The sequence below is a fragment of the Syngnathus leptorhynchus genome, chromosome 7 (assembly GCF_054491065.1).
Source record: "Syngnathus leptorhynchus isolate UIUO chromosome 7, UIUO_Slep, whole genome shotgun sequence".
Taxonomy (NCBI): domain Eukaryota; kingdom Metazoa; phylum Chordata; class Actinopteri; order Syngnathiformes; family Syngnathidae; genus Syngnathus; species Syngnathus leptorhynchus.
Window position 1 is genome coordinate 11,139,905 of NC_141201.1, and position 20,169 is coordinate 11,160,073.

Consider the following 20,169-nt stretch of genomic DNA (forward strand, 5'->3'; position numbering starts at 1 on the left):
ATTTCTTTCTGTCTCTTGCTGTCTCTCACAGTCCATCTCTTTTTCTCATCTGCAAGACAGGGATCTAGTCAATATTTGCACAGTAACTTGTTGGTAATCATTCAGCCCGTTATCACTGTCCGTGAACTGAAGTAGACGTATTTATGTCTGGTAGATTGCATTTTAGTGTGCTTGTGAGCGTGTGGGTTCATTGCGAAGAGATCACAGGGAATGAAACAATTCAGCTATAGCAGCAGGTTAGTATTGAGCGGATGTTGTTTTATAAAGCCTTACAGAAAACAAATTGTAAGATAAAAAAATAATTGGGATATTTAATGGGGGTTATGTATCCCTGGTGGTATGTGAAGGCACTCCAGGGGGTTTGTGAGATTTTAAAATATATTTGAGAAGTAGCATCTAAACAAAAATATTAAAAGAAAGATTCATATATGTAAATAGTATCAGTATCCTAAAAACTCAGTCCCCCCATATAATTCAGTACAACCTGAAAAAACAGCTAATTGCTCAACCAGTCATCCATCAATTCTTGCAAAACTAGAAAACCCTCAACCAGTCATCCATCAATTCTTGCTAAACTAGAAAGCCCTTTTCAATCACAGCATCATTTTTAAATCATCCAAACTTGTCGAACTTTCCATATTCACACTATGTGCTGTTCAAATTTGTCCTTTAGTGCCTTGCAGGTTCATTTGAATGTTGAATTTAAATTCTTAACCAAACTATTTATTGCTTGTGAAAGGGAGGGATACAAATGGCCACAGTTGGTTGACCCTTTCAAAACATTGTGAACAATAACTTTTCACTAGAGAAAAAGACAGTCCCGCAGGTCAGGAGTTTTCGGGACACTCTTGTTTCTTTGCTTGCAGCCATGGCCTTGGGGTTGATTCTAGCAAGATGGTGTCACAATCAGCCAGCACATTGGGATTTTTCCTTCGGGCAGAATACCAGGGTGTTTATGAAGCCAGAGATGCTTTGTTGCATTGTTTACAATGTTAGAGAGAGATGGCAGTATTCAGATTCACACAGAACTGTGTTCACGAACTAGATCTATAAGCAATTTCAAAAGAAACCTGTTTTAATCTAGCGATGGCTCTTTCAGCCTGTTAGACTTGTTTTATATTGTGACAAATTGACAATACCGTTTTTTAAGCAATTTAGATATGTATGATGGCTTCATACAGAGAAAAGTTTTTAAAAATCCAATATGTATTGGATATCTCTAAAGGCATATACGTCAACGCAAGTCGGAAATCATCGAAGTACGCACAACGGTGATTAGACGCTTGTATCTCTCCAAACAACACACGTAAAGAAACTTTGGAGAAACAAGTGTTGTAAATCAGATTTATTCACAGACACATTGAGAATTAAATATGATGCATTAGATGATCAATTACTGAGTAAAAAGAGCCAATGGTGGCAGTGGTTAGCCTGTTTTGAATCAATGAAGAGAGCAATTTGTCAGACCAACTAAATGACAAAATGGACGGTCATTTAGCAACACTGTATTTGTGGGCAAAGTGTAGCTAATGTATCCTGATTATTACTGTGAGTTTCATTTAAAAATGCACTATATGAACTCAATTTCTTTCATTGCTTAATGGTTATTGAATTGATTTTAATGATGAAACCTATAATTAAGATTGTTCAATCAGCAGAGATTTTAAGGATACTATGTACTACGTATATTTGCAATTGGTTTCATCAGAATGTAATCACTATAGGTCAATTAAAAACCCATTTTGTTGCTTGCGTACAGGTATAACCCACTGTAGAGAACAGAGAATTAAAATGCAACTTGAATTCTGTTTACTATGTGCTTCAACCCCCCACAAGTCGTTACAAGCAAAACAACCCATCGATCATTATGGAACCAAAATGTGCTGTTGGCTGCCTCATTTTAATTAATACTGTTTTAATGGCTGCTGAAGTTCTGTTTAACTTTAATTTATTCATTGAGCCTCACACTCAGTCACACACAATGTATTGGTACTCTCAAATGTCCAGGTAAATGTCCTAGAAAACATTTCATAGAATGCTGATAGGCTGGAGTGGTTCCAGTGAGTATGATTCTCATGTCAAATATGATGAATCTGACCTACAGGCATCCTAATTTTTCAAAGTACAAAGATGCATTTATGAATGTCAATGAGATTTAGACTTCCTATATACGCTGACTGCCCAATGGGTTTATGTGTGTCCCTACTACATTTTAACATGCTGATGGGACAATATAGTTAACATAATAATGGGATGGGAGTTACACAATTTTTCTGTAAAAGAGAACATTTTAAATACAGACGTGACTGGGAAACGGCTCATCCTTGGTTAGACAGCGTGAGTGGTGATGATTATAAAGTGTGTCGGCGAAGGTGCTTATGGTGGGCTGTTTGACATGAGACAGCATGCATCAGGAAAGCAACACTGCAGACACATAAGAACACAGAAGGACCAACCTCGGTGTCACAGTGGTTATTGACTCAATCATCTCCTGAGCCTGGGAAGGTATGACACATGATGTGTTATGATTGATTCCTTTTCCTATTTGGTTGTGCTTTTGCCACAATAACTTCTTTGAGCATTTTAGCAGTCTTTATACGGTCATTTGTTTGTTTGAGAATGTACAATTGAACATCTATTTAATATGCAGTAGTATTAGCAAATATACATTTAAAGGAGACGTATTATGTTAAATCGACGTTTTGAGCTTTTAGCCATGTTAAAATGCTAATTCCTCACCAGAAAACACCCCCATTCATTTGTTATTTTTCCCGTTTTCCTTTGTCTTTATCCTCTTGTCGCCTGGACCTTTTGGTCTGTGCCATCATTCTTATCTAAATTGCTGTCAGTGGCAAGTTTCCAAGAACGAAGGTCAATAGTAGCCTGCTTCAGGGAGCATTTTAGTTGGTCCGGTTTTGGTCCTCCGTGAGTCTTATTCCTGTATCTGACTCCCCATGAAGCATGACTCATGGTAGTCACAATACAATATTGTCTGTATCTTAAATGTCCCCCGTTGTTCACTCCAATAAACACTGAATAGAATTTAGAGTGATATTGATTGGTGGAGTGAAAAGCCTAAACAAACCCCTGAAGGTAACCTATGAAGAAATAAAAAAATATTAAAACATGTAAATGAAATCTCTTACAACACAATTATCCTTGAAGTATATGGACATATTTAGAAGTGTAGTTTACTACATATGTCAAATGTTCCTAGGCCTGAGAGTGGATACCACGCAAAAAAAGGTCTTAACTACGAAGCTTTGTTTGTTTTTTGGGACTAGCATATTATCCATTTTTGGACCAAATATTTTGGAATTGTGGTAACAGGTTCATTTTATTGTGAGCTCTCTCACATAGTGTCCTGACCACATAAAGAGTAATTAGTTGTAAATCACAAGTGAGCCCCCCCCCCCCCCCCCCCCAAACACACACACACATATCCAAAAACAAGCTCAGAAGGCTGCAAACTAGACAGTGGCAGCCCAGAGAGAATATGGTATTTTTCACCATGAAGCCAATTATAGAGCCCCAAAGTCTCACTGTGTCAGCAGAGCATTCCGAACTATCACCGACACACAGGCAGTCTAGTTTTGACTAGAAATTGGTGTTGTGTCAGTTTGTGTTGCTTGCTGCCTATGTTTTCTTTCATTGTATTATCTTTTTTTTCTTTACATTTATTCAGTATATGTTGCCAAGACTTCCACTCACATGCCATCATTCACTTTATCTTACCTTAGATCTGCAATACCTCTGCAAAGCAGTACCTGTAAAGGTTCCTTGAACTTTTAAATACCAACACTCTGCTTATCGATTTCAGCGTTTTCGGTTCGCCCAGTCAAAGTAAAGACATTTGGTGCATCCTGTCTAGGCTTTGATGTGTACAGGCATCCCTGTCCAGCACCAGGCAATGCAGCTGTCCCTTGTCAGAATGAGTCATGTCCTACTTGACATCGCCTTGTATACTTTGAAATTCTGTGTAGAGCGGTATTTCACAAACTTCATACATCATCTTAAAAAATACTTGACTCCCCAAGTACCACCATGCAGGTCACGTTTGTCACGCATAGGTTTACACAGCAGACAGACTATGGGCGCAATTAAAATGTAATGAGAACGTTTAGACCCCCCGAAAATCAGATTTGACCTCGAAATGAAAAGGAGTATTAAAATCTGCATTGTGAACATAGCCTAAGCGAATTCAATAGCGGTATTGTTGCAAGATTTATACATGCTTATTACAATCACTACATTGTGTCAGAGGGGAAATGATTTTACTTAATCTAACCTTTAAAAAGAAAGAAAATAGATCCAAAATGTCAAGTTTCTTAAAGTTCAGACAATGGTATTTAAAATACCTATAAAGGCACATGCCACATCTGTTGGGAATTTCATTGATTTGTTCACATAAGCCAGAAAATCTTCTGTCCCTTTTCTTCTCTTATCTGCTCTCTTCTCCCAACACAAAGAGAATACCAGACAGTAGTTAGAACTACTTAATGTCTGGAGGACCCAGAGACTCACTACTCAGCCACCTCTTTCTTTTGTCACTCACACTTAATTGAATATGTTCGCACTATGGCGTGCGGCACATGCAGATATAACAGAGCAGACACAACCACATCCGACTGCTCGTGTACAAGAGGCTGAATCTTCTTGACATGTCTGTCTCAGAAGAGAAGCAAAGAAAGGGCGGGAGCACAAACAAAAGTAAAGGAATGATGGTGAAAGAGAGGCAAGAAAACAAGAAGAGAGGATGAAAGTGAGAGAACGAGGGTAAAAAAAAAAAAAAGAAGGAAAATGACACATGAAGGAGAAAGAGTCAGCAGACAGAAGCTGGAGGGCACAATCAAATCAAGTGACACATCAGCTCATATCACCATAGCATGCTGAGAGAGAGAGATGGAGCGACTTCGGGACAATAAAAGAATGGGACATGTGTTTAGGAAACAGATAGACAGGGTATAGGTGTGAAGAGAACCTGAGGAGACAGCAAGACGGAGAGAGATAGAAGAGAACGTAGAATGACAGATGGAGGAAGCTTGTGCAGATAAGAGAGCCCCATTGAGATTTCATTTTAGGACAGGGGATTAGGTTTGTAAGGTGGGGCTTCAAGGAAGTAAGGGCTGGATTTGCATTACAGGCACGAATGAACGATTCCAGTTTCGTGTCTAAACTGTTTTTGTCGTTGACTATTGAAATCTGAAACATCTGTCAAAAGTTCAGAAACTTTTCATCCAATAGCATAAGCAAGTATGTCTCAACTTTTTGCTCAAAGTAGAAAATGACAGCATTTCTCTTGCTTTTGCACATTGGACCTGGGCTTCAAAGGAGAAATAAATTGGGTCATAATTGTGTTATTTTATTAGCATTCATTTAACCAGGATAAACTCAATGAGATTATAGGCTCTATTTTTATTTCTAGTGCAGGTTTACATGTCTAAATGTTGGCAGAGGCTGCTAAGAACCGTCTATGATATACAAAGCTCTCAGGGGCAGGGTGACAATTGGAAAATTCAGTACGATTCCAAAACAGTTGGTCTTTTCCAGGCCAATTTGGAGTATTTTTAAATAGGCCTAATGTCATGAGTCTTTGTTGCATCATTGTCACTGCCATGATCACTCATTGTTAATTGCTGTCTTGAGTTTTTCTTTCCCCAGTGTTTCTTTGTTACTTAGAGTTTTGTTTTTCAGGACTTTGATGAGGGTTTGATACCATTATGTTTGCTTCTGTTTTTGTTCATTTTTGGCTCAGTCCTCCCTGCACTTGGACTGACTCGTATGCTTCCCCTAGATTTGGGTCCACAACCCCACAATTCCTATTTAATAAGTATCTTCAAATGGTGAACATCGTCTGAGCCGACATAGCCTTATGAATGTTTTCCTCTCATGTGGATTTTGTGGCCGACAAAAATGCTGATGATACGTTACTTGAAGTTAACACATTTTTTGGGGGGGATTTTACTAAAACATTTCTTTTACCAGTGCTGAGGCAAACCAAGCCTAACTTGCGTTGGGTTTATTTTGCCTGTGCAGTGTTGTTAATTCTTTCATAGTAGTTAGATGGGAAAATGAAGCTTTAAATTTGCTTCATTAACCAGTTGTATTTTATGACTCCTTTAGTTTTAGGAAAAGTAAGGAATTCAGCATGCTTTGAGCTCAACACTGAACAAAGAAGTAAAAAAAAAAAAAAGAATCATCTCGTTAACAACTGGTTAGGCAATTGTTAACCAATAACTGCTTCATGAAGCAAATTTGAAGTTTTATTTTCCCATCACTAGAAGTAGTGAAAATGACCACCCAACTTACCTTCAATGGTTAACCTTTAATTTGTAATGGTCAGCCCAGTGAGGTGCTAGGCAGCACACAGTTGAAGTCATTGTATTGAGATAAGATGTGGTCAGGAAAAATTAGAAGTGACATTAAGTCCAGAACATTAAATGCACACTGGAGTATACTGTATTGGTTGAAGGATGGAAAAAAAATAATTATAAGAATGATGATGAACGATACAGCCAATACTGATGTGGCTTGCACAAAACATGCTCTCCAGTGTCCGTGTGTAGCAATGACCCATCCCTCAAATATAATATATTACTCTGTTGCTAGGTAACATAGATGTGATATGTTCTTTGGGCCTGATGTGCTGTAAAGGTTCCCCCGTAGGGCAGACAGGTGTCTCTGCATGGGTTTGATTATTCTACAGGATGTCGTGGCAGTTGCAACCGTGTGGTGCCAGTCGAAAGAGGAATTAAGTATGAGATGATTATTACCACATGCTAACTCTTCACACCCTTCTTTTGTCTCTCTTTTGGCTTTTATTTGAAAAATCATTTCTGTCATGCACTATTGTTATTGTTTCTCCAGCTAACATTTTCTTTGAATAATCTCAGTTTCACCTACCTCTATGTGTCAAGGAGAGTTACTGGAGGTCATTCCGTCCTGCTGCTTGATAGCATGTACACCCCTGTGTATTTTTTAAAATAGTTATTTTATTTAATATTACTGGTATCATTCATAGTGGAACTGCATAAACTCACCTTCAAAAGTATTAGTACAGAGAAAAAAGTAGTCCTCAGCAACAAAATTGATTGGCTTCATTCTCCCGACACTTAGAAAGGAGTGTTAATGGGTGGTTCTCTGGACCCGTGGTCCAAAAGTGCCACATGAAAGTTGAAAAATAAACTTGTTCAAAACCAGGTCAATATGATATACACTATGCTTTAAACCCAAACTTCCTGCTGTGTGCTCTGAATAAATATAGTTCACTCACCCTATTGTTTGCAAGAGATTGTTGAATGTACGCTTCACATGATGCTGAACACCCCCCACATATATATTACATCACACACGTTACCATTCTAACATTTCCAGTGGCACGAGTACAAGCATCAATATGTGATGATTAATTCTCACACATTTCTGAAAAACTCAAATCCGGCCATCGTATTTGACGGCCAGTTTGCTTTTCAATTTAAGTCACCTATGATTCAGGCACAGCACTACTGTTTGTTGCTCCAATGTTCACCATTAATACTGCTATTTTTTTTACCTCCACTTTCCATTCAAATCTGCATTTGCATTATTCATGTACAGTTGCTGCAAAATCGCATCCACTCAATATGCTCAATCACATTGCCTGAAATTTCAAATATGCACATAAATGGTTTGTAATTTTGGATTCTTGATATTATACTCTGCTGCTACTGTCACTTTGCTACAGTAAAACTTGAATCCACCCATTGTGGGACTAATAAAAACCTCTTGTATTATATTCTATTTCTAGTTTATTATATGTCCTCCCAAATGATATGGACAATGCCCTTGTATATTTGCTGGCTAGAAAATTCATCTGTAGCAAAGCAGCCATTTAATAATCTGTAAACTATTGCCTCTATTGCATAAGGGTACATTTGAGGTCATTTAGTACCACAGAGATTCCCTGCTTGCATCAGTCTAAAACATTTTGACAAAGCAGCAGTAGATTTAACAATACAGTCCACCTTTCAACTGGTTAACCACAAGCAAAGTTGTGCCCATGGGCATTACACTTTTATTGCACAGGAAATAATTCAGAAGGAAAGTGAATACATAGAAGCACGCACAGCACACCACAAAAAGTTTTTGTTGGGTGATAGGAGAACACTTCCAGAGCGCTTGATAAGACACAAATTATTAGACCTGAAGCAGTGAAGCAGCAGAAACCAGTTTTTGTCCTCAAAGCCATTCTTTTCTTCCCCTTTTGTTTGTTCCATATTTTCTTAGAGTTGTTTTCCAAATGTGCAATGTCGTCACCTGATTTAGTCCAGCTCCTATGCACGCTCATCTGCTACAGCACAGACGCAATTTGTTTGTCTACAGTAATGTCCTGTTTTTATCCTTCTGTCTTCCCCTCCTGTGGAGTCCTATCCCGTGCTTAATTGTGCACATAGGAGAATCAGCAAGCATCATTTCCTAATCAAAAATGGAACACAACAAAGTACCGTGCCCATTAATCCACATTCAAGATTTAAAACTCTGTAAGAAACATTACTTTCAGCTCCAGGGGGGAGAAATACAGTATATTGCCATATAATATAATAGGTTGTGACATTAACACTACAACGTAGTACATGATAACCTTTTCAGTTTGGACTCCTTTGCTCAGTTATGGTCATATCTTTGGGTTGTTACAAAAAGAATGAGGCGTATCTTTCTTGAATAGAAATCTTACTATTGATATACTGTAGTTGAAGATCTGTGCTCAGCTTTAGGGACGTCCATTAGCCACATTTTCACGTGTCGACTCGGAACGTACTTTTTACTACACTACACGCAGAAGCAACATAAGCATACACAAAGTCAAATATATATTGTTCAAGTAATGATTGCACACTTTCTATAAATCCTATAAACAGAATTTCACTTCTCAAATATCACTGTGTTTGTCTGCTATATGATATATCTAACTGAAATTGCTGATCCGAACAACCAATGATTTATAAAGAAAAATCATGAAAATGATCAGGGCCGTAATTCCAGCACTGTTAGGCGCATTTAAAAACTTAAAATTTACTAAAAAAAAACACAGTGCGCCTTGTAATGCAGAGCGCCTTATATATGGATCAATTGATGAATTTGTTGATCCATACTGGTTGTACACAGTGCTCTGCAAAAATGTTTCAATTCATTTTAGTAGGACTAGTAAATTACAAGGTCGCATCACTTCCCAGCATTATGGCAACCGTGGTCAGACTGCGTCACTGAATAACTGTTGTACCCGCGAGGCTATTTCATTTCAAATAGGCTGTTCTGTTAATGTTTTCGAGTATGCTCACGGATCAATAGGCAACAAAATCATAAATAAGCAGCACCAATGTGTTAAATCAGTCTTTAGTCGGTTCCGATTGTTGTTTGGGGGGGGGGGGGGGGGGGTGCCATGACCCTTTGCTGAGGCTCATGGGAGTCTGAAAGCTGAGGCTCATGGGAGTTTGCGGGTGGCTAATGCTTTAATGATAGCTGCTAAAGGCACGAGGCTTTTCATTTCAAAATAGGCTGCCCTGTTAATAATTCAAGTAAATTTACGGATCGATATGGAAGGGAAACATAAGTAAGCAGTACCATTGTGTTAGATCGGACTTTAGTCGGTTCCGATCACTTTTATAGGGGATAGTTTGGGAAACGCTATTCTTTACTGGGGGCTCATTGGACATTGGTTATTGTGTAATTTTTGTATATAATAAAGTTTGACTGAATACCTCACTGTCTGGTTTATCATGATACAAATTAAATTAAAGAAAGTTTATGACTATAAAAAAAATGAGTGGGGTTGCTGGACCAAGAAGCCAAAGCTCACCACTTTAATACAGAACGGGAGTTGGACTTTACCTCATTGTCTGGGTTGACATTCCCTTTAGCACAGCACCATCTAGTGGATGCATACCACGTCCCTATCAACCTCAGTTTGATGCAATATAGCTTCTATCTTCTATTTTATGCGCCTTTTAATCCGGTGCGCCTTATAGTGCAAAAAATCCGGAGTGTGTGTTTGTGTGTGTGTGTGTGTGTGTGTGTGTGTGTGTGTGTGTGTGTGTGTGTGTGTGTATATATATATATATATATATATATATATATATATATATATATATATATATATATATATATATTCCAAATTAACATATATATATAAATTTTGTCCGATCGCGCAACTACAGCGCACCGCCGAACGCGCAACCTTAGCGTCGCCGACCGCGCTTCTGCACCGCGCTGGTCGCATTATTGTGACAGAGCGGCCACTGAAATTTACAAAACATTTTTAAAGTATATATCACAGTCAACTTTCTTTACCAGCCTGAACAACCTTAAAAAGTCATCAGGCTTGGAGTATAGGAACCAAGATTTAAAAGCCAACACAACCACAGGTCAGCAGATTGACGAGAGATGTTTTTTTTTTTTTACCCCACTAATTGGAGGATGAGGCGCCTCTCCTCCCTCCGCTCGGAGCAATCCCTGTGTACTCACCCCCAAAAAAAACAACAAAATGAGACCACCGGCATGCGTTTGCTTCAGTGAAAAGGGAGTTGGTCACTGCCTGACTACCAGACTCCAAAGTGGCACCATTGTAGTCGTGTCCAAAATTTCATCAAAATATGCTACATAATACTATAATACCACAGTTGAGTACTAAATTATTTTCCATCAGTTCAGCAATTATCGTCAACAAGGTATAATGTATTTAGGAAAAAAATCGACGACAACCTCTGAATTCATTTGACTGAATCTTAGGTGACATTGGATAACTTTCTGCAGCATACCTGACAATCTCTCACAGCACCCCAGGGTGCCACGGCACCCTAGTGGGGAATCACGCCGTAAAGTATCAGGTTGTTCCCTTTCATTTCAGGGATGTGCTATTCATCTACAACGCATTTCGTAATTATGCATTCTTTGGAGGGGTTGCCTTAATTCAATTTTGCCACATAGCAGTCACACCAGAAAAATCAAGTGAGGCTGGGAGTATCTACTGCATGCGTGTCGTGTGCTCGTTATGATAAAATAAAATCTTGGGGATAATTTGTGTCTGAATCATATTTACAAGGATGAAATCAGTGTTTTTTTTTCTAGCTACTGTATCAGTTAATTTATAACCTTGGAAGTCAAGGACAATTACTTCACAAATGCATCATTTTTAAGAATGGTCACAGTAACGAATGACCCTCATTGAGTTGCAAATAAGACGAAAACGTTGCATTTCTGAAATTGGTGCAATATTCTGAAACCAGTAAAGTTTAGCCTTCATAGATAGACTAATCTTATGTTGTGCCACCACTCGTGCAGGTATTTCCACTTGCCACTGAAATGGAGCATAGGGATTTAGGTCATTATCCAGCAGGCAACAGATGTGCTAATTGTAACTCCAAATGTGAAATAAGCAGCTGGCGAGTACATAAACTTCCAAATGACAAAGATTGCCTACCCCTGTGAGGACACTTATGTTGGTCTACTCAAGTGTGCATAAGGGCACCCATCCAATATTGTCTCCCCTGTCTGCAAAATCAATTAAGTATATTAAATCAAAAGGAATATTGACTTTAAAAACAACAACAATGTATATTTGAAACCACTTCAGTGGCTGTGTCATAGCCCTGGGGCAAATCACACCCCAACATGAACAATAGACATTGAAGACTGTCTCCAAGTGCCCACTTCACACATCTCTGATCTCTTTGACCAACATTGCATCATCCAGTCAATAACGTCTGCTTGCAGCTCCTTATAAATGCACTTTTTGCCATAATTTTCTCTTGTGAGCATAGCCGGTTCGATTGACGGCGAATCAAATCAGCTGCGTTCATGCCAACAATGGCGCAAAACATTTCTTTTTAAACGTTCAGCAAAAATCATTATCGATTTGTGATTTCAAAGATATTTCCCAATGTACCTTTCATATTGTTTCACAAAACACTAAAGCTTAAGTAAGCTCCTTCATAATTTATATAAGGCAACATCTGTTTTCTGCATTTGAGAGATCCCTAAATAGCTGTGGGCAACAACCATTTTCCCACCAGGGACCGGAAATGTGAGCACCACAGTAAATCAAGCTGACTGGAAATTAACTTTACACCTTACTTAAGGAATTGGCCAAAGCTCACATTCTGAGATAGGGGACGACATGGGAAATTAAAGTGTAAACAAACAGTAAGCACAAGGCCGTACAGTACACATCAACATCAAGTTTGGCGTTTTATAAAGATTGTTTCCTTTAATTTTAGTGTTCACTTTTACTGATACAGCACTCTGCATGTTTACTCCAATGCATAAAGTTTGCTATTGCTGCTGGCTTGTTTGGACGTCAGCACTTTGAGTGCACAACCCTTTGTTTTCGTTTTTTGTCTTTATGTCACAGTTATATTATAGAAACTATTTACTCCACTTACATCCATCCACACATTTCGTTTTTATTTTCATCAATACTTTTGTGGATAACTGGGGCTTGTGTCAGCTATGTTTGAATGAACGACAGGCTACACTGCATTGCTCATCGGTCAATCACACGGCAAATACTACAATCGATTCTACTCAGCAATCTCTTTGTCGCTTAATCCCACGCTCATATGAACAAACACAGCACTTTCTTCTGTCCACACTATACAGTATGTTTATAGCATGGCTTTTAAATTGACTGGAAACAGAAATATGATGAGGCGATGGTAACATATTTAGAAATTTGTTGTTGTTGTTTTGTTGTTGTTGACTGAGCAAGCTGTGCAAGTGGTTTGAGGGCAGTTTTTATTAGTTGACCTACCATTTTAAGATAATAGGAATTAGAAAGACAAAAGCTCCAGTTAAAATCAAAATAATAAGAGTAATAAAAAAGCTACAAAAAAAAACCTATCATTCCGGAAAGCATTTAATTAGTACTTTCGCCAGGAAGGATAAGATCTGGATCTTTTAAATTCAATGTTACTAGGACACGAGTAAACCAGACTTGCATTAATAGTTAATTAGTCGTTTCTTAATTGTTTAATTGATTTGAGGCAACACAGTGGCAAGTGGTTTGCACCTCTAGTTCACATTTGCTTCTCTGTGTATATTGCTTTTCTGGAGAAAGAGCCTTTTAAATATAAGATGAAGGAATTGTTGGAATAAATATCTTATTTGTATAAATGGCGATCCAGATAAAATTGTTTTGAGTATTTTGTAGGACTTTGCTATGAAAATGTATCTCTGCTATGTATGTCTTTTTTATTGTTGCATGGGTTACTGATCCGTAGTGTAGAAAAAGGTTGGATTAGATTGGATATTTAAAAGGTAAGGCTTTTATTTGCAGAGGCATGCTTTCTGGTTTTTTTTTTATCCAGAGTCCGAAAGTAACAAATCAAAGTTTTACTGTTAACTGCTTCACTTTATGAGAGTAGGGAAGTGTGTGTGCTCAAGTAAAACAGACAGTTGGAGCACAAAACATTAATTCAGAGTCGGCATGCAAACGCATATTGTTTCTCTTTTGTCCTTTCACACTCCCTCAACTCTTTCCTTATTTGCTGTTGCAAAAACAAAAAAATGTAAATCGAGTTATACCAGCACGTTGTGACTGTACCGACGAGTTTATAACACTGGTAGTTGATTTATTTAGACAATTTTAAGTTCAACACTTAAACATTGCTTGGCCAACAGCCAGAAAGACCAGATAGGAAATCTCACCCCAGGAAACCCAATCTTAGGACTGTTTCTTTTCTGCAGAGCTGTGATTCCAAGTACCACCAAAAGATAAAATTGACTTTTTTTTTCTTCGTAAACATAATTTACTTTGCATACTCTATCTTATGCAGCCTGTATTTCTATGCAAATATCAGTATCCATTCAGAAACATTGAGAACATATAATGTACGCACAGGAAACACAGCGGCACTAATGGCTAAGAGATTGCTTAACATGTGACAAATTTGCGTGATTTTCCCAACCATGGGTCCTTGAATCCATAGGGGGTGGAAAAGAGAATCAAGACAGAGGAAGAACAATAATTATGAACACAGTGCATGTTTTAAAATACTGATGAGGCCATTTTGGAGAAGGTAGGAGCACATTTTGAGCACATTCTAGGGATATGAGACTTAAAGCGCTATCTTAAATACATTCTGCATTATCTGTTATCCTTTACGATTCAGACGTATTGCATACCTGATAATATCCTGTCATTGCTGTCTGACAATTGGCTTCTGTATGAATCCAATTCTCTTGTGCATGTGCAACACCCTGTTATAATTTGTGATAAAAAAAGGAGCATGAGAAGTTCAGTTAGTTCCGGCTCGTTCTCGCCTAATAATGGGTTAGATCAAGGCTTTAATCTAATGCATTTGATGTGTTCTGAAGTCTTTGGTCCCCTCAGGCTCAGTTCTGCCGCGTGTCAGCATTGTATCACGAGAAAGCATACATCAAGTGTGATTGATATGAATAAACATCTTATAATTAATGACTGTGGAATGGTTTGACTGTTTCAAATAGCTCATTTAGGTTTGCACATTTGCAAGAGTCTAAAGTTTCATAAGCACAATGGCATTGTGAGATGTTTCATTAACGTGTGGCTCAGTCTGCATATTATGATTTCTTATTGGTATTCAAATCTCACACAGTTCATATCAGTCCAATCTAATGATGGCATTTGGGCTACATTTCTGCTCTTTTATTTCAGTTTTATACACCTAATTTTTTTTTTATATACTGCATAGTTTGCACAGGGTTTTAATAATAATAATAATCATGAGTGACAGTCCATTAACAGTTACCCTTCTCTGTAAAAGGACACTAGAGTGCTGTGAAACACAGCATTCACTGCTGTTGATTATGTACGGTTTGTGTGGGCTGTTGGGTGACATGCACTGTTGGCTCTGTGATATAATAACAGTGGTCAGAATGTTCCGGACTTCGGCACCAAGACTGTAAACATGGTTGCATGCATCTTCATAATCTCTTTAATGGAATCTGTGGGCTTGGCAGTGACATTTCGCTCACCCACACTGAGTTGGACATAAACTCTGAACATTTGTTGCCAATGTCACACTGACTTGTCTTAGCAATTGTTTACTATAGATATGACTAGAAAATGTGATTCCATGTACGTAAATAAATACACTTTGTGAACAAGCCATAAAAGGTCTCATTAACCATTGAATTATGTCCAATAACCAAATTTATTTTAAGACAAAATATCTACAGTATGTCAAATTGTCCCTCTTCAAGCCAAATATTACCATCAGAATATTCACTTTCCATACTGATCAGCTTCATGTCACATAGGGTATTTATTTATTCATTTATCTATTTATCTATCCATTTATTTATCTATTTATCTATCAACAGGTTGTGCGTGCTGTTAGATGACATGTTGCATGTGATCAAATGGGATTACAATATTTTACTAAAACAAACAAACAAACAAAAACAAGTGCGTAGTAAATTGTCTACTCACTCATAAGTGATTGCATGTGTTGTTGGCAGTGTTTAAAAGTTGTGCAGACAACTATGACATCACTTTGCACTGCTGTGCAAATATTACATCTGTGTGGTTAACTCCAGACAGTTTTCTCACTCAGTAATGCGCTACAGATCAAAAGTTTAGTCGAAGGTATCATCAAAAGTCAACATTTTCTCATGGATCTTCTTTTTTTGTGTGTGCTTTCCAATAATCATTTAAATTTAATGAAAGTTTCTCTTTTACCCATCCACATTTATTTATCTCTAATGCCAAGCTGGTGAGGATGGTGATAGATGGCTCTTTAAAAAAAGATAGATGGCTTTTACAGAGCATTCAGAATGTTTTTTGGGATGTTTACCAGAGCAATATTTGTCAGGGGTGGGGGAAAGATTGATGACCAGTCTTACAATCCATCAGAATAAACTCAACTAACACTTGTCTTATTTCTTTTTTTCAAATTTTGCTTGCTTGTAGTCCCACTATCACCTGCTTTGAAGTTGATTTCATATTGATGCCAAAAAAGCCGTTCATTAAATTCACACACGTTCCTACTTTATTTTATAAAAGGACGCAAACAGTCGAGCGACAGCTTGAATGACGACTCTCACGGGGACTGTTAATGTATTGCATGAACAAAGTCTCTTTGACAATGTCATTAAATGGAAAGTCTTGAGAAATTCAGCAAATGTCTAAATAACTCTTTGTGCATTGCTGTAGTGATATTTATATACATTCTTCATCCTTAGGGTATCTCGGGGAAAGACCGTGGGCTCTATTTCCGTAGCCAGTGCAAGTCTGGCATGAGGCGTGTTGTAAATATGTTATGGTATTTTCACAGATCCATGCAAGCTGTGGCAGCACAGTGGATTTTAAAAAATAATTTGCGCTGTCATGGCCCCCTGGCAGACACTCGGTTAGAGGTTGAAAGCGGTCTCCAAGCGCCCAATTTTACATTATCTTCAAGTAGAGATCCTATTGCAATTTGTTATAAATGTACTTTACACATGGCAATCTCCTTCATTTAGGGGTTCACAATGTAGACTGCGTGCGTTACCTGTACTGAATTTAAAAGAAATGAGAGGAGCCGATTCGATTGGGTCAGAGTCGAGTCAACTGTGTTTTGTCTCAGAAATGCCAATTTCTACAGAAAATGCCCACATAAAAGAAAACTCCGACCATGTGCAAACGTAGACTGCGCCTTGTGCTAGATTTGCACTGGGAGTGAAAATAGGACCAATAGAATTGAAGTTTAAAAACACTCGGCTGAAGACTCATTTCAAATTTGATCAATTTCACAAGATGGCATCATCGTGTTGTGTTTGTAATGGAATTTAGTTCTGCCAGTCCCACAAGTTACATAAAGCAGCAATCTATACAAAACGTCCGCGTGGGCAGAGGAGTAAAATCGCGAGGATGAAGAGAGGCTATTTCATGCCTGCATAGGGGATCTGCGAAAAGAAGAGCTGATCACCTCAGTTGTCAACATCCTTTAGCTAAGCACCCATAAATCCGTTTTACAAAAGTCCTGCGCTTTCAAGCTACATGGTCCACCATCACTGAATTACTGTTCATAGTACGTGGTGGGGGTTATAAAAGCTTTGACTTGGTTTCACAGAAGTAAAAGCAAGTGAATGATCTACTCAATTCCACCACAACTGACGACACCCCCGCCATATTCACCTGGACACAAATAATGCAATGGTGAAAAAAATGTCCAATGCACTTTTTATCATAACAACGAATGAAGAACATTTGTATCACAGCTGTGAATGATGTGAGTTGACAGGGATACGAGAAATGATCTGGTCCATGATTAGAAAACTTGTTTTTGAAGTATGATGGAACCTACGCTATTTAAAATGGAACCTCAACAAGATAGTTGACTTATGATTTCATAGCAAGATATTAATGGCACGAGACAAGATTCACAAGTCATATTTGCACTGTGGTAAAGTTTTTCACTTCTCAGTGGCACCAAATAATGACACTCCTTGAACCCGCTCCCATTTCTTAATGCTGGTGTTTTTCCACTTCTCAATGCATTATTCAAAGACACAGTCTACATTCTGCATCTGTGTCTGTGAGACCTTAGACGCGCCACTCCACTTCCATCCTGTGTGTTTGTTTGTGATAAGTCATTCTCCTTCAAATCCCTCGGATGACTATTCTCTATATCTTAGAGGCCCACACAGGTTTTTTTTTTTGGTTTTTTTTTGTAGTTGTTTTTATTTACCCAACAACAGCAATAACATCTCGGTGATATCTTGTCAAAGAAAAGCAAGAGTCCTATGTTCCATTTTGTTTGTTAAAATTCTACTTCATTTTAGGTCAGATGGTTTCCCGTAACAACACCTCACCTCTTCTCTGTATTTCTCTCTTTATTTTCTCTTCCTACTTGTCCTCCTCCAGATGTCTCTCTCCTCATCACTCACATCCTCTTGTAATGTCAGCCAAGGTGGTCATGCTGTAGTGAAAAAGCAATCCTGCTCCTACTGTCTATCGGTGGCACACTTTGTTTTGGACTTGATGGATGAGGCGCTCACACAGGCATAATCAACCATTTTTGTTTCTCTTTCCTTTCTGGGCTATAATGAGACCCAAGTTGCATTTACTTGTAGTAGTATTTTTCACATTTTAGGAAGTGCCCCTTAAGCCACTAACTCATATTTTATGACTATATCAGTTTTGCATTATTAACCGGTAACTCTTTGTTTTCTCTTAAAATACAAAATGTTAAATAACTCAAAAACAGTCTGCCCCATTATGGTATGTCACAATCATTTTTACTGTTTGAATTTTAATAGCATATTATATCGTACAGCCCAAAAGAAAACAAGAGAGAATTATAGCTGCTCCTTTCCACATAAATGCAAATTCAGATATTTTCTTTCTTCCATCAATCTGAAGAGCTCACTCAGCTATAAAGAAAACAGCAAGGGAACATTGTTCCAAAAAGACATCGTTAATTGCCACTTTTACACTTTTTCCTAAAAACCCAAAAGGAGTGCATTTCTAATTGATCAGTGTTAAATTCAGGACAATCTACTTCATAGGCTGTTAAAAACACATGTGAAACACAAGGCATTCTATTGCAATATAAAACATGAGAAATCTTTTTTTCTTTACAGAAATTAAATCAAATTGAACTTTTAATTCTATATATACGAAACTTCAACCAGTCATCCTAATGTGTAATAGCCATCAACTTCATGCAACACAGCAGGAAAGCAGTTCTAAGAAACAGTAGTTATAAAACCAAATATTGGTTCAGAAATTCACAAGAAAGCACCATAAAACCTTTCAGATGATGTTGTAAATCAATGTAAAGAAAAAGAGGTGCCAGGAAAGACGTTCAATACATATGTTACATCCCAATGCAGTTTCATACATTTGAAAGATTATGGAGCTATTCTGATTACACCTGCTGATATTTATACATCCCAGGATTTGGATATGAAATCAGCGTTCCATTAACAAGTCCAAGCCACTTTGCCAAACTTATTTCAACTCCTTTATCTCAACAATTTTGTGGGGGATTACTCCATTTTGGATAAAAAAAAAGGAACTCATTTCTGTCTCATCTCCTGTCCCATATGGCGCTCCCTCCCCTCTTCTGTTTCCAACCCTCGTCTAATCCCATCTTCTCTCCTCGACTTTTCTTTTCTTCTCCTCTCCATTACTGCCCCATCTCATTCCTCATTTTCCCAAATCCTCACCTCCCCCTATCCTCTTTTCTTCTGCTCTCCATGTCCTTCATCATCCTCTTATCTATGCATCCCTCTCTGGTTTAGTCCTTGATCCTCGCTGGTTTGCGCTCCCGTCTTCATTTTTCTGCTTGCTTCCTTCACTCCTCAAACACATGGATCTGTCTCCTCACCAAGGCCATTCTCTATTTTGGCCTCATTCATTTTTCTCTACGAGTCCTTGCACAGTTTCTCATTGCCCTCCACTTTCGATCTGCTGCCCCTTTCATTTCTCAACCACTCTTATCGGACTCATTCTCCCAACCATGACTGATCTTTAAAACAGAGAGTCCCAACAATGAGGAACATTCTGCTCCTTCTGTCTGTGACTCGGACTCACTCGTTTGTTTTTTAGCGTTTGAATCCGGTGGGTGTCAAACTGTCTGCCTCCAGCCCACTCGTAACTCTCAAATGCATGCATAGACGAGCTCGTTGTGACTTGCCGGAGCATTAAATTGCAGCCTCACTCAAACTGCTGTGAGGGAATCGTGATGATCTGCTTCGATTACAATCTTTCTTCTTTGTCTCCTTTCACCTTCCATCTTCCTCTTGTCTTCTCAATATTGACTGGTATTTCTCCTACCCAAGTCACATTGTTGTCTCTTCTATTTATATCATTGTCATTTTTTTCATGCTGGCAGACACCTGTCCTTTTCCACAATCAGCCCATCACATGCATCCCTCTTTGTCTGTGTCCTTATTGCGTCACATATTCTCTCCTCCCTCTGCTGGTCTCCATTTCTGTCACGTCCTGTCCAGAAATGGCATCCATTCACTTCAGATCAGCTTTTGTCTATCATCCCAAAGCTAAAAAATGATATTTTCATAACCCTGTATAGTATGTCCATTTCCTAATTTCTTTTATAGTCACCTACCGTATCGCTTCATGTTTGCATTTCAATCTTGCAACTATCTACTCCATCACACTTGCTTTGACTCAAGATGGCCATTCTCACTCTTCTTCTTGCTCTCTTC